Source organism: Macrobrachium rosenbergii, chromosome 41 (genome assembly GCF_040412425.1).
Source record: "Macrobrachium rosenbergii isolate ZJJX-2024 chromosome 41, ASM4041242v1, whole genome shotgun sequence".
NCBI lineage: Eukaryota > Metazoa > Arthropoda > Malacostraca > Decapoda > Palaemonidae > Macrobrachium > Macrobrachium rosenbergii.
In genome coordinates, this window is record NC_089781.1 from 87,350,461 (window position 1) to 87,360,606 (window position 10,146).

The following is a 10,146-nucleotide window of genomic DNA, read 5'->3' on the forward strand; positions in this document are numbered from 1 at the left end:
CAACATATTAAAATGTGTCAAAGCCATCATTTTCCTGATGGAATAATAAGATTGAATCAAAGTAAAATGAACATTTCCTCTCATTATTTATATTTCACACCACAATTTTCTTCGTCCCCTCACGCTGGAACTGAATGGTTTGAAAGGCTAACTGATTCACATCCTACCAATAAGCGCAAAACTTCCTTTCACCATAAAATTACTATCAAATAGCCATTTACCACGTAACCCCCTCAGTACCAGCATATTTTCTGAATAATTTCCTATTTAACACTTTAAGACAACCATCAAACCTTTTCAAAGCAGAAATTTCCCTTCCCATAAAAACTGAAGGCAATTTACAGGTGACAAAGGAACTGTCTCAACCTCTGAAAAAGACTGCTTTATCCAAAGCTTCCTAAAAACAAAAACAAAAAAACAAAAAACTGGGTCTTGACTGGGCAGAAAACAGCTGAATAATAAAAGAATTATCTCTCCAGTGATCAAGTCATAAACTAATGTTTTCAACTGCCTGAGATTTATATCATTGATTCCACTTCATAATCTTTGAATTCATTCATAAGCATATCCATGCCTTCATGAGCTTCTGATAATGAAAAAATAACTCCCCTTATTATCTCTTATATTATCATCAAACACTCATTAACAAATGTCAACACCAAAAATTTTTTAGTTAAGTATGTTTAAGTAAGGTCTTGCCTTTTCTTTTGCAAATAATCCTTTTCCTTTGATTACGTTATTTATGGCACCATGCCAAAACATTTCGCCCAACGTGGGGTTAAGAAACCCACGACCCCAAATTAATAATTATTCGTGCTGACTACCGACTAACTATAGTGCTTATAGAATTTTAAATTGCTCAACAAGTAGTCAGTGTTCAGTGCCATAATGGTTTTCAGATCTTAGATAACATCATTATTCAAAAATCGAATCACTTAAGGCAGTATTTTTAAACAGTACGTGCATATACTGATGAGCTAGCCGGGTTTGGAAGACCATCTTCCCTCACAAGATGCATGAAATACGCGCTTCATAAATATTTAGACACGTGTGTCTGTGATCTTGTGCTTTCATGCATAGTAAACAATTCTTTCAAGTGGGACATCCTCAGGAGATGAGCAAGACTATATTTCTTTACCTCATAATTCCTCTAGCTGTTGAGGCAAGACTGAAATGACTGTTAAATCTTTCATACCATAAAAAAGTTGATTAATAAAAATAATTCCAAAAAAGTAAGTTGAGTAACGTTGACAACCCTGATCTGAAGACTAAGCATTCGCACTACTGCCTATTCCACTGAGCAATTTGATATCCATGAAGCCGTTATGGCCTGCCTAGCTCAGTCAGTAGACCATGAGACTCTTAATCTCGGGGTCACAAAAACAAAAACAATCTCTCAGCAATGGAGAAATAAGGAACACAAAGGAAGGAGATGGACTATAGGTCTCACAAAAATAACATCGTCACTTTGGTCAGATATGCGGAAACTGATGAGAGATTACTTTTACTATTGCCTTGTTCCTAAATAAAACCACATTTATGCTTTCTCCTGCTCCATTTACCCACAATCAACATGGTATTTTCCCATATTAATCCACTTAATTTTAAAAAGCCTCCCAGCAATTCATAATAAAAGAAATGGCTTGGATTTTTTCTAATTAGTCATTCCTTGTCATCATTATAATCTTGATACATTATGTAACAATAATCTTCCCTAAAATTTTTATCATTACAGTGAAATGTTAAAGTTTATGAATGAGTTCTTTGACTGTAATTTTCTAAATAATACCGACGATAAATTTGCATAGACAAACATGTCTAAATGGCCTGTCCCAACACTTACCAAACATATAAAGCCATCAAAGACGAATGTGTTGAAGCAAAACAAAACATCTCAGAAGTTTATTGAACTCATCGTACAAACACTTTTACGCATAAACCACCTGTTTTCATTAATTTGATTCGATAAACTACCATCTGGAGATGCGGGGTATCGATCCCCGTACCTCTCACATGCTAAGCGAGCGCTCTACCACTTGAGCTACATCCCCACACAAACTTCTCCTTCAGGCTGAAAATTATAAATGAAGTTCTTCAACAGACAAAGGAATACATTACCAAAATTAATACAATAAATAAATTAATAAAGATATGAATTAAAAAGATAGCTCCTCAAGATCTACAGAAATGAAACAGTAGATTAATTTTCTGGAAAAGAGAAAGAAAAAAAGAAGAGTAGACATTATTGTGAATACAAAAATGTCAGAAATCACGCTAAAATCATGTTTAACATGTTTAAAATTATTTTCAAAAAATTTTAAAATAAAAAGATACTGAAAATAAATAGGACAAACCATTTAAAAAGAACATGCAACATGATTAATAAACTTCCATCATTAAGTTTTGAAAGTATTTGAGAGCCGTCTTTTGTATTTCTTCATAAACCAGAAGACCCCAAGATTTTAATATGAAATAATCAAAAGTAAAATTCTTTCAATTAACAAAGCATACCAATATCAATAAACAAAATGCAAAATGTGTCAAGCCATCATTTTCCTGATGGAATAATAAGATTGAGAGTGAAATGAAAATGTCCTCATTATTATATTTCAATTTTGTTCACAATTTTGTTCGTTACTTCTAATGTTGGAACTGAATGGTTTCTAAAGAAAGATTCACCACTATCACTGTCATCACTTTAAGGAGTGCAATCCATGACTTCATAAAAATGATACAATGCAAAAAATAACTACTTATTCTCTCTTATTCATTATCTCAATAATTATCATTAACACTTTCAATAAACCATCAACCTTTATCAAAATTTCTCATTTATGTGTTTAAGTAATGATGATGCCTTTTCTTCTGTAAATAATCTTGTTCCTTTGATTATTCTATTTTTTAATCATGCAAAACATTTGTTTTAACGTGGGCCTCCGAGAGACACGAAAAAATGAATATCTCGTGTCTTGAATAGGAATTAGCCGGGCTTATAGAAAATGAATGACGCCCTAATGATTCCATTACAAAATGGCATTTTTGCCACTGCCAAGTTTTCAGATGATTAGTTATTAGAATTATTCAAAATATCATTGGCAAATTTAGTATTTTTAAACAATACTGCAAAATATGAAGTGTCCATGTTCCCTCACAAGATGCATGAAATATGCACTTCATAAACATTTTGACATGAGTGTCTGTGATCTTGTGCTTAAATAAGAAATGACTGTTAAATCTTTCATATCCTATCTTTCATACCCTAACAAGAGGAACTGATTAATAATAAAAAGTCTTAAAAAATATGTTGAGTAGTGTTGACAACACTGATCTGAAAAGGTCACTGGCTATTTGGCTCCATAATCTGGTATCCACACTCTGCAAAACATCACGGCCAGCTCAGTGGGGTAGAGCACGAGACCCTTAATTCAGGGTCGTGGGTGAGCTATTTCACAAAAGAAATGCAGACAACAGAGTCAGAGGAACATAACTGATGAATGTTTGTGTTAATTTATCTTACAGAGTGCCCAATAATTTGACATTTTATTTTAAATTTTTGTATAGCCCCATCTATGCTCTCTTCCCCATTCATCTGCTCCTTAACTGCTACTTCACATTTAATCCCCTATAAAGTTGACGGTATATACAAATAAAATACATGGTGTTGTTATTTTCTGACTGATCACATTTTACCGATTATTTGTTTTCTATGAACTTAATTTAATCAACAACTTTAATCTTTAATTATTTATTTTTTACAATGTGTTTAAAGTTTAAAAAGGTATTTTAATTGACAATTTTAAAAGCAATAATGATTTATAAAATTTTTATTTATGTTAACAACAAGTATGATATTGAAAAAAAACAACATCAACTAAAAGAAAAATAAATTAAAATTTTAAATTGTTGGAGCAAAACACCCTACTCATTACTGATTTATTTTTTTGCACAGCATAACGGTCATCTTTATTAATAAGAAACTTTAAACGATCACTAAGATTTAAATTATCGATCCCCGTACCTCTCACAAAAATCTAGCGCTCTCCCATTTTGAGCTACATCCCCATATTTCATTCTTTTGGTTTAACTTGATATTTTATAAATGATGCTCTTGAACATTTGGTAAAGGAGTTCATTAAGAGAAATTCCCTACAATAAATTAATAACTAATACGAATTGGGAAGTCACCATTATTGGAGGAAGGTGTGGGAGTCTAAAACACTACAGGAATGAAAATAACAGTAAATAAACGTTAAGGAAAGAGCAAAAATAGAGGAATAAACCCTGCATCTGCTTGGAAGTTACAAAATTGTTAGCCAAAACACCAGTCATGCTGAGATGACCTGTAATTTTTTTATATATAAATCCATCTATAAAAGAAAAACTGGGTACACATGATATAACAACATAAAGTATCAACCATACAATGATCATATAATTATCTTTAAAGCCTTGTAAGTATTCAAGGCCATATCACTTCCGTTAATATCTAAGACAAAAAAGATCTGTCTGAAGGAGTTTCATAAAGCCATTATCTATATTCCTTCATCAACGGGAAGACTCGATACTGAAAAGTAAATGATTGATATCGTCTTTATTTAAAAGAAAACAAACAAACAAACAAAGTACTAGAGTATGACAAACGACGATGTTCTCTCAATATTGATAAACATTTCAGCCACTTCACAATTCTGTTTGTTGACTCCGAATTGGTAATGAATGACGCAGACAGGTTAATTAACATCTTCAGCAGTTGTCGTTTATTTGGTCCTCAAAACACATGGTATCACTTCACCATTAAACAAACAATGAACTGAATATAGTTGCAGCACGAGCAATTCTCTAAATGTGCTACTTACGCAAGACCATCCCTAACATTTTAAGAGTTGAAAATTTTCCGGTTGAAAACAAAAGTATACGCAAAGAAGTCCACTGTTAAAGTAAGAAATTGTCATACTTGTCATTTTTTTATATTCATCTTGAATGAACCATCTGACAAATTAATCAAATACCATTTACAATATACTGCACATCAGATGACAATAAGTTGGTAAGAAGAACTGCTTCTAATTGATCATCTCAACATCTGAAAAAGATTGCTGGAACCAAAGCCTCCTATGAAAACAAAAGATGGGTCTTGACTGAGAGAATGATTGATTGATTTAATAGCTTGATCTCTTCAGTGATTCTTCACTTAAAATGGTGTTTTTTGACGAATAAGTTCATCTGGAGCGTCACTGATTCCACATCAAAACCTTATGATTTGATCATAACACACAGTAATTTTGGCCTTGCAGTGGTTGTGTCGGCGGCATTTTAAATTCGTAAAATCGTATTTCACAGATGGCTTACTCATTGTTCTTAACATAAACATAAAAGACATTTAAAAATATGTCAATGCCAGCACTCATCAGTTAGGATTTTAACGAAAGACTTGGGTCCTTTTGAGAAATAATCTAAAAATGTCAACTCAAAGAAAAACTGTTTTCCTCCAACTAAAACATACTTTACCAACGAGCTTCTTCATCGTCAGGATTAAATTTTTCTTCAACTAAAAGAGCGGTTGTATATATGTAAATATTCGGGCAGTTTGCTAATTGGGCAATTGTACTTTACTAACGAGCAAGTCTTCAATGAAATCTGAGTTATCAACATTATTCAAATTATATCGTTTAAGAATTTTTCTTTTTTTATTTTCAAATAACACTTGTAAACATTTGAAGCTTTTACATAATCATTTCAGTCCTAATCAGGCATTTGTAACTTCAGCAATATATAAAGTCGGGCAAGATTTCCGTCGGGAAGATGTCTGTGTTGATGTACTTTTGTATGTGCACAACGTTTCCTTAAAATTGATTCTAGCTGGAGATAAAGAAATTATATTTCTTAACTCTGTATAATTTCATACAATTGAGGCAAACGAAACAACATGGTTGTTAATAAAAAAAAATCTTAAACAATACATTGAGCAATGTTGATAACAAACATCTGAAAACTTGGCATTGGCAATATTGCATACTTGCTGAGAAATATGATGTCCAAAAACTGGTTTTAAGCCCGGCTAGCTCAGTCGGTAGAGCACGAGACTCTTACATCGGGGTCGTGGTCAAAACAAAAACAACGTTCTAGTAAGATAAATGTTAAGCGTCAGTGATCCAAAAATTCATTTCACAAAATGTCTGATTTTTTATATATTATTACTGCTTGCAACATTGTATTTCAGACATCTATATCATACTCTCTTCCACATTTACCTCCTCCTAATTTGCTGTGTTCAATTTTAATTCCCTTATTTTTAAAAGGATGTCAGTAAGAATTAACAAAATAAATGGCATGCTATTTTTTACTAATCACATTTCAACCTCTCTATGTCATCAATATCCTCAGGAACTTTAGTCTTCTCTAGAATTTTTGTCATTCCAATGAAAGGTTAAAGTTAACTAACCAATTGTTTGACGGTAATTTTCTGCATAAAATCGAAGATGAATTTAGCACAGTTATCAATAAATGTCAGCAAATGGGCTCCACCCAAAAAAAAAATAATAAAAGACAATTAAAGACAAGGATTGTACGCTGGAGTGATAAAAATTCACTGATTACAAGTACAGTAGTTCCTCACAATACTTAACCACAGCATAACACGCATCTTTCCGTCAACTATAATCTATAAACCATCACCTGGAGATGCGGGGTATCGATCCCCGTACCTCTCACATGCTAAGCGAGCGCTCTACCATTTGAGCTACATCCCCGTTATAATTTTCTTTAGAAGAGATAGAAAATTATAAATGATGCCTTGAACAGACGATAAATAATGTTCTTAAATTGGATCCTATAAATAAATCAGTAACTATATGGAAACAGGAAGAAATCATCCTCAGAAAGGAATGAAAAAGTAGATTGTTATGGCAAAACAAATTTTAGCAAGTATATCTTGCTTCTCCTTGGAAGTTGCAAAAACGTCAATCGAAGCAGAAATCATGTTTAAAATGTTTAAAATTAGTTTTTTAAAATCTGTAATTAAATTAATATTAAGTACAAATATAATAAAAAATAAAAATAGAACATTAATTATAATAAATATATAATTAAAGTCTTGAAAGTATTCTGATGAAGCCACTTATTTCCAATTTCTTTCATAAATGAACCAGAATCTAATTAGTTTGATAAGTAATCGATCCCCAATCAATGGCAAGAATCATTATTTACATAGGAATGATCGATATACTTTTTTAAGAAAAAATGCTAAAACTGAGTCACGCCTCTCATTATATTTGTCACAAAATGGACTGGAAAGGCTGATTGATACACATCAATCACTGTCACTATCATTATTAACATTTTGTTCACCACGACACTAACCACCTCATACCCTAAAGCTCCAGCAATTCACTAAATATGCAGATTACTTGCAAGACAGCCCTCACACTTTCAAGAGTGGAAAACTTCTTTTCCATAAAACGTGAAGCAATGGAGGCAATTAACAGGTGACAGATCACGCCACCGGATATTTTCCATTATTTTCCAATTTTAACACTAAAGTGAAATCATCGTTTTAATGAAATGATACTTGGGAGTTACACGGGATGTCATGCAAGTTGGTAAAAAGTAAAACAATGCTTACAATTGATCATCTCAATCTACGAAAAAGATTTACTCTGTCCAAAGCCTCCTAGAAACGACACAAAAATTATGAAAAAATTGGTTCTTTACTGGGAAGAAAAGAATTGAATGAATGAATGAGTCATCTTTCAGCGCTCACATCATAACCCGGTATTTTCCACTGACTGGGTTTTTTATATTGATACCACTTCCAAAACTGTGAATGCATTTAAAAGCATATGAAGGTCTTTCAGCTTTTAGCATATTGATTAAATATATATATATTATATATATATTATTATAACCTATATATTGACATCAGACTATATTAAGAAATATGTCAATGCCAAACACTAATCATTTATGAAACATATGAACTGAATAATTAAGGTCTGACTATCTAACTATTGTTAACTTTTCTTTGGTAAATAACTTTATAAAATGTTTGTTCATCCTTCACCTTTATAGTGGTGCCTCTGCCAAAACATCACGCCCAACGTGGGGCTCGAACCCACGACCCCGAGATTAAGAGTCTCGTGCTCTACCGACTGAGCTAGCCGGGCTTGGAAGACCTGGCAGACAACAGACTCAGGAAATATGCAGCATTGCCAATGCCAAGTTTTCAGAGTGGAATTCTCAATATTATTTGACATATCATTTAAAATTTTTTTTTTGGGATAGGTGAACCAGATCATCTCAACTTCATATATCTTCTAGCTGTTGAGGCAAGAGTGAAATTACTTTGTACATGCTTCATACATTAACACAACTGGTTATTAATAAAAAAAAAACTTAAACCATATGCAGAGCAATGATGATACAGATCTGAAAATTTGGCACTAGCAATTCTGCCTCTCCACTCAGTAATCTGGTGTCCATGAAGTGCTTTATGGCCTGCTAGCTCAGTTGGTATAGCATGAGACTCTTACATATTATTCACAAAACAAAAACAACGCTCTAGTAAGATATGCATGACTGATAAGCGTCACGTGTTAAAATATTTCTCAAAATGTCTGATGCAAGCCTTTTTTTACTGCTTGCATTCTTTCATTACTAGCTCCCATGCATACTTTCTTCTCCATTTACCCACAATCAACATGCTATTTTACATATTAATCATCTTATTTTTAAAAGGTTAGCATTATACAATACTAGAATAAATGGAAATGCTACTTTTTGACTGATCATCCTTCTCATAGTCTAATAAATTCAGTAACTTTAATCTTCCCTATGATTTTTGTCATTACAATGAAAATTTAAAGTTTACAAACGAGTTATTTGACCCCAATTTCTGTACAATAACGATGAGAAATTTAGTATACCTCACATTAACAGTCGGCAAACGTGTCACCACACCCACCAACCCCCCAAAAAATTAACACAAGGAATGTATGGTGAAGTAAAACCCATCTCAGTTCCATACTGTAACTCCGTACAAAGCTTTTTTACGGCATAACGCTCATCCTTCCGTTAATTAGATTCTATAAATCATCACCTGGAGATGCGGGGTATCGATCCCCGTACCTCTCACATGCTAAGCGAGCGCTCTACCACTTGAGCTACATCCCCTTATAATTTTCTTTAGAAGAGATAGAAAATTATAAATGATGCTCTTGAACAGACAACTGAATACATCACCAGAAATGTAATCAATAAATATATCAATAAATATACTGAATTAAAAAGATAACACCCTCATAAGGAAAGAAAAAGTAAATCAGAGTTATGAAAAGAGCGAAACCACTAAGAAAATGGAAGAGCAGGCTTACTTCTGCTTGGAAGTTACAAAAATGTCAATCGAAGCAGAAATCATGTTTAACATGTTTAAATATTATTTTCAACTAAAATATGTAAAGGAATTAATGTTGAGTACAAATATAATAAAACATCTTGAACAGAACATGCAATTATTAATAAATATATAAATAAAGTCTTGAAAGTATTCTGATGAAGCCGTTATTTTGTATTTCTTCATAAACGAGAAGACTCGATATTAATATGCAAATAATCGATACTGCCCTTCTTTCAATACAAATCAAACCAATGTTCGCATATACTATGCAAAATGCAGACTGAGTCACGCCGTTAATTTCCAAAAAGGGTAATACGTTTCATCCAAAGTACAATGACGATGTCCTATGATTACTTAACAATTTTGTTCACCGACTCCAAACTCATACCCTAAAGCACGAGCAATTTTCTAAATATGCAGATTAAGCAAGACAGCCCTCACACTTTAAGGAGTGCAAAACTTCCTTTCCCATAAAAAATGAAGCAAAAAAGGCAATTTAAATGTGACAAAACACTGCCAGATACTTTCCAATAATTTCCTATTTAACACTTTAAGTGGAACCATCAAACCTTTATCAAATCTCATTTAGGAGTTACATATGAAGATGAAAGTTGATAAGCAAAGAAATGCTTCTGATTGATCGTTTTAATCGCTGAAAAAGATTGTTTTATCCGTGGCCTCCTAGAGACGAAAAAAATGAATAATGGGTCTTGAATAGGAATTAAATGGGAATAATGAATGAATCATCTCTCTAA

General features: G+C 32.7%; 4 non-coding genes across 4 annotated transcripts; all 4 read right to left on the reverse strand.

Annotated features, from left to right (window-relative positions):
* Positions 1 to 1,978: 1,978 nt before the first annotated feature.
* Positions 1,979 to 2,051, reverse strand: TRNAA-AGC (transfer RNA alanine (anticodon AGC)). Its single transcript has one exon. It is a non-coding gene; the product is annotated as a tRNA-Ala (tRNA).
* Positions 2,052 to 6,676: 4,625 nt separating this feature from the next.
* On the reverse strand, positions 6,677 to 6,749 carry TRNAA-AGC (transfer RNA alanine (anticodon AGC)). Its single transcript has one exon. It is a non-coding gene; the product is annotated as a tRNA-Ala (tRNA).
* A 1,340-nt stretch (positions 6,750 to 8,089) lies between these two features.
* On the reverse strand, positions 8,090 to 8,162 carry TRNAK-CUU (transfer RNA lysine (anticodon CUU)). The gene has a single exon. It is a non-coding gene; the product is annotated as a tRNA-Lys (tRNA).
* A 933-nt stretch (positions 8,163 to 9,095) lies between these two features.
* On the reverse strand, positions 9,096 to 9,168 carry TRNAA-AGC (transfer RNA alanine (anticodon AGC)). The gene has a single exon. It is a non-coding gene; the product is annotated as a tRNA-Ala (tRNA).
* Positions 9,169 to 10,146: the final 978 nt, after the last annotated feature.